The sequence below is a fragment of the Orycteropus afer genome, unplaced genomic scaffold, assembly GCF_000298275.1.
Source record: "Orycteropus afer afer isolate SDZICR_OR568_19922 unplaced genomic scaffold, OryAfe1.0 scaffold00300, whole genome shotgun sequence".
Classification (NCBI taxonomy): Eukaryota; Metazoa; Chordata; class Mammalia; order Tubulidentata; family Orycteropodidae; genus Orycteropus; species Orycteropus afer.
Genome location: NW_006921887.1, coordinates 2,562,888 through 2,569,057, shown reverse-complemented (window position 1 = coordinate 2,569,057; position 6,170 = coordinate 2,562,888).

The following is a 6,170-nucleotide window of genomic DNA, read 5'->3' as shown; positions in this document are numbered from 1 at the left end:
TGTGACATTTTTGTGTTTATATTTCATTAGTGATTATATGTTGGAGTGACTTTCCCACAATTTTTGTTTTCTTTGTATGTTATCTATACAGGCAGGGTACTGTGCTGTGCTCCTCTATTCACTAGTTGACAGCACTTATACACTCATCACCTGTCTCCCTTCCTTTGTCAGCCTCTTGTATGTCCTGCCGACCCTGGCAAACAGAGCCCATTCTTAGGTCTCTTGAACCTGAATGAGAATATCACTTTAAAATCCAAAATGGTTGCCACTTGTAAACATTCAAAATGGCTGCACCCTCAGTCACTTTAAATATCCAAAATGGCTACTGCTTGTAAGCATTCAAAATGGCTGCACCCTTGGTCACTTTAAATGTCCAAAATGGCTGCCACATGTAAACAATCAAAACAGCTGTGCCCGCCAGACAGCAGAAAGTTCACAGCTCATGTTGTCTCCCTCCTTGCTGTTTCCCTTCCTAGTCCTAGGCCACCAGAGCAGTTGTCCCTGCAGCCCTTGGTGACTTTAGGTGATCTTTAGGTCAATTCTCAGGTCCCAGCACCACTTAGAAATATTCAGGTTGTTGGTCTCATCAGAGTAGCTGACAGTCAGCAGCTCCAACTGTCTCTGTACTTGCTGTTTTCATTCAGGTTTTTCCACTAGTTGGTGCCTAATTCACTTCTGTGTAGTTCCTTTCAAAGTTCAGGGTTCCACGATTATCTTCTGTATCTCTGTCAATTGGTTTTTCTTTTCTTTGTCGAAGAGGGTCTGTGTCACTTGTCTGCCTATTTCTCCATCTTACCAGAAGTCCTCCATTTCATTTTTGACAACTTCCAATTTTCCTAGATTCATACTTTGTATGTTCCACGGTCCTATTATTAATGGATGTTTGCAGCTGTTTCTTCTCATTTGGAGCCCTGGCACATCAGTAATTGGAGGTCTCCAAAACTTTACTCCATCCATATCATTAAGGTTGGCTCTACTCTGAGGCAGCAGCTCTCTGCCAGTTGTATTTTGAGTGCCTTCCTACCTGAGCAACTCATCTTCTTGCACTATATCAGACAATGTTTCATGGCTATTTGTAAAGTTTTCCAGTAACAGACAGTGTTTCACTGCTATTCACAAGGTTTTCATTGGCCAATTCTTTGAGAAGTGGATGGCCCCTTCTTTCTCTGAGTCTGTCTTAGTCTTGACATCCCATTGAAACCTGTCCACCACGGGTATCCCTGCTGGCATTTGCAACATGAGTGGCATAGCCTCCAGCCTCATAGCACCACTCAAGCCATCACAGAACAACAAACTGACAGACAAGTTTGTCTTCCTTAGTTGTTCCAAACTGCTCTGATCACTTCCCGGCCTCCCTTAAAGTTGTGCCAAACCCCCACACCCGGCTCACCTCTGGGCCACACTTAATGCTGCTCCACACCACCTCCACCTTTTACAATAAATGGGCTTGTACAATATTTGTCCTTCTACAATTGACTTATTTCAGTCAGAGTAATGGCCTCCAAATTCATCCACATTGTGAGATGATTCATGTATTCTTCATTATTCTTAATGTAGCATAGGACTCCACTGTGTGAATGTACTGTAGTTTGGTTATTGATTTATCTGCTGATGGACATTTAGGCTGTTTCCATCTCTTTGCTATAGTGAATTGTGCTATGATGAACATGGGTGTTCATATATCTGTTTGTGTCCTGTCTCTCACCTCTTTAGGATGTATTCCTAGTAAAGGAATTGCTGAATCAAATGGTATTTATATTTTCAGTTTTTTAAGGAAACTCCATACCATTTTCCACAATGGTTGTACCATTTTGCAGTCCCACCAGCAGCGTATGACTGTTCCAATCTCTCTGCAAACTTGCCGGCATTTGTTATTTTCTGTCTTGTTGAACTTTGCTTTATTTCTGGTGTTCTGGTTACCTAGTGCCACTCTGATAGGAAAATACCACAAATGGGATGGCCTTAACAAACAGGAGTTTATTCTCTCATAGTTTAGAGGCTTTAAGTCCAAGTTCAAAGTGCCAGACTCTAGGGCCTAGGTGAAGGCCCCTCAATTTTGGGGTCCAGCTCTGCCTCCTGCTCCCGGCTCACTGGAGCTAAAGGCATTTCTTCACTCAGACAGATGCTGGCTGCTGAGGCTGACAAACCCAAGGTTGACAAGTGAAAAGGCACAGTCCCGATGTTACCAAACCACATGGCAGGGCATTAATATAAGTCCATTGTAAGTCCCAAGTTGGTATAGCATGGCAGGCTGCTGAACAATGACACAGCTACATGCAGGATCCAAGCATGCCATAAGCTAGAGACCATTCCCAACGCTGCTTCTTCTGTATGGGAAGCAGACCACATACCCAAAGCAGCTACTCAGCTGCTTGTAATAGATCCCACCATGGAATTGATTGGCAGTCTCATCATGGGGAATAACTACCACCAGCTGCCCAGCCATTCAACCAGGCCTAGCCAAGTTGACACACCACCACAATTCCACCCCTTGTCAACTTGCACCTGTATGGATCTTCAATGGGTGGTATCTGTACAGGTCTCCTTCACTGAGTGGCTCCTATCTCCTAGTTCCTGAGTGGTGACCTCACCCCCTTGGCCTAATGGCCTGTTCTTTTCCCTCTTGGGCATGGCAGCCCCACCCCCTCACTCTTGGGCAACAGCTATGGCTCCATCCCACTGGCTCACATGAACGAGCAGCCCCATACTCCAGAACCAAGTTGGTGAAGGCTTGGCTCTTTGAAACCTAGGGGGCTATGGTCGTTCCATCCCCAAAGGCCATAGTCTTACCCTTAAGGCTGAGGCAGCTCTGCTTCCATTTCCTTGGTCTCTCTGCTTCTGCTGATTAATGCCCAAGGGCAACCCACTCTGCAGGAAAACTTCCTGCCCTAAAAACACTCAGCTTTCTTGCTCCATGGGCCGGCCAAACCTGCTACTCCATTTTATGCCAGTCTTCTCTACCAATTAATGCCTGAAGGCAACCCACTCTGCCAGGAAGCCGCCTACCCAATGGCACCAAGCTTTCTCCTCCATGGACTGGTAAGGCTGTCACTGTCTAATGCCGGTTTTCTAGGCTCTGCTCCTGCCATCTCTCATGCTGGTCTCTTGCTCTGCTCCTACTACCTGTCATGCCATATGTCAGGATCTCTCTGCCTGGGTCTTGGGTCAAGGATGCACTCTACTCCTGTTTCCACATTTTAGGTATCTGTCAGAGCAGCACCCTACTCTCAGTACCATATTCTGGACTGGTTACCTAGTGCTGCTCTGATGAGAAATATACCACAAATAGGATGGCTTTAACAAACAGGAGTTTATTCTCTCATAGTTTGGAGGCTTTAAGTCCAAGTTCAAAGTGCCAGGCTCTAGGGGCTGGGTGAAATCCCCTCAACCTTGGGGTCCAGCTCTGCCTCCTGCTCCCAGCCCACTGGAGCTAGAGGCTTTTCTTCACTCAGACAGCTGCTGGCTGCTGAGGCTGACAAACCCAAGGGTGGCAAGTAAAAAGGCACAGTCCTGATGTTACCAAACCACAAAACTGACCATTAATTTAAGTCCATTGTAAGTCCCAAGGTTGGCAGAACATGGCAGGCTGCTGAAAAACAACACAGCTACATGCAGGGTCCAAGCATGCCATTAGCTAGAGGCCATTCTCAAGGCTTCTTCTTATATACATGAAGCAGACCACATCCCAAAGGCAGCTACTCAGCTGCTTGTGGTAGAACTCACCATGGAGTTGATTGCTAGTCTCATCATGGGGAATAAATACCACCAGCTGCCCAGCCACTCAACCACGCCCAGCCAAGTTGACACACAAACATAATTACCACAGCTGGGGTGAGATGGTATCTCATTGTCCTTTTGATTTGAATCTCTTGGGAGCTCTGGTGGCATAGTGCCTAAGGCATTTGACTGCTAACCAGAAGGGTGGCAGTTCAAACCCACCAGCCCCTCCTCAGAAGGAACATTGGGCAATCTACTTCCACAGTGATATCACCTAGGAAACCCAAGGAGGGGTCACTATGAGTCTAATCAACCTGACAGCAGTAAGTTGTTTTTAAACAATAGCAATGAAGGAAATGAATAAATTTCATAAGCAAAATGAGCTCAGCACAGAAAATTATATGGAACCATTAAATGAGCAACACTATGAAAATGACTGTAATAAACTCATATTTGTCTATAATTACATTGAATGTCAATGGATTAAATACTGCTCACAAGAGAGAGCTGCAGACTGGATAAGAAAACATGACCCACCAATATGATATCTACAAGAGATATTTTAGTCTTTGCTAAATATTTGTATCTCTCCTCTTTTTCACTGTTATGTCAAAGTTTATTAATATTCTTTGGGATTTCCCATTTTCTTCCCAAGTTTAGAATATTCTGTTCTACTTTGCAATTGTCTTGACTTCCTCATTATTTAGGTGTTCTTTACCTATACTGTTTATTCCCTCTTTTTGGTTAGTAGTTGTTCTCACTTACTAATTGATGTCTCTGATTCCATGTTTACACTGTTGTAAGTTTATTTCTTAAATAAACTCTTTATTACTTTGAATACTCTAAAACTAGATTGGTTTCTGGGTTATATCATCATAGGTGTTAATCATTGCTTGTTGTCTGCTGTTGCTTTTTCTCTGTCTAAACAACTCCCTGTAGGATTTCTTGGAAGGTTGGTCTGGTTTTAATGAATTCCCTTAATTTCTGTTTATCTGGAAATGTCTTAATTTCACCATCATATTTGAGGGACAATTTTGCTGGGTATATACTTCTTTGTTGGCATTTTTTTTTTCTTTCAGGGTTTTATATATGTTATCCTGTTGCCTTTTTGCCTGCATGGTTTCTGTTGAGAAATCAGAATATCATCTTATTGGTTGCCCTGTGTAGGTTACTCTTCATTTCATTAATTTCATTGCTGCATTCAAGATTCTTTCTTTGTCTTTGGTTTTGGTTGTTTGATTATGATATTCCTTGGTGATTTCATTTTGGGGTCTATCCTGTTTGGGGTTTGTTGAACTTATTTAATGGATATCTTCTCATCTTTCATCATATTAAACTCAAACTCACTGCTGTAGAGTCAGATCTGACTTATAGTGATCCCCCCTTGAGTTTCTGAGGTGGTATCACTATGGAAGTAGATTGCCTGATCTTCCTTCTAAGGAGTGGCTGGTGGGTTTGAACCGCCAGCCTTCTGGTTAGCAGTCAAATGCCTTAGGCACTACACTACTAGGGAAGTTTTTTTTTCCAACAAATCTTTGACAATTTTCTCTGTAGATTTATTTGTCTCTTCCTATTCTGGAATTCCAATCACTTGTATGTTATTCCTCTTTATGGTGTCCCATATGAATCTTAGTCCTTCTTCATTTGTTTTGATTTTTTTTTTTTTTTCTGACTGATTCCTTAACAAAGCAGTATTGAGAGATTTATCTTCAATTTCACTAATTCTGTCTTCCATTCAGTTGGTTCTACTCCCTTGCCCATTCAATGTCTTATCTATTTCTGAAATCTTAGTATTAACCTCCTGGAGTTCTATTTGCTGCTTTTGTAGGGTTTCTACTTTTTCATTTATTTCATCAGTCTGTTCTTGTATTGTTTTCTTAAATCATTCTAGAGTTTTGTGTGTGTTTTCCTTAATTTTGTCAGTGTTTACCTTCATCTGTCTTTCAATCTTTCAATCTGGTTGAATGTATCTAAGTATAATTCTTTTGAACTCCTTAGCAGGCAGTTCCAATGCTACTTCTTCTTCAGGGATGTTTTCTGGGTCTGTATGTTGGTCCCTTGTTTGTACCACTTTATCTTGCTTCTTTGTGCAAACTGGGATGATCAATTGTCTCCAACTCCTGTTGGATTTTTAACTATATTTGCTAGTTTGGCAGCACTTAGGCACTTACCACCTGTCTCTTGGTAGGTGTGACAGAGGATGAGAGTGTGTGCACAGATCTCTGTTAGCTGTTTGTGAAGAGAATTTGAGGATGGTTTTGACTGGTATTGGCTGCTGTCATTGATCAATTAGTGCAGAATCAAGTGGTGGCCCTCAGCTAGTGGATGGGGCTGCAGGAAGTGTAGATGTGGTTGGGTCATATGGGCATGGTTGCTGTCTTCTGCCCAGTTAGCAGAAAAATAAACAAAGAAAGAAAACAAAAAATAAATAAAAATAAAAACGAGAACAAAAC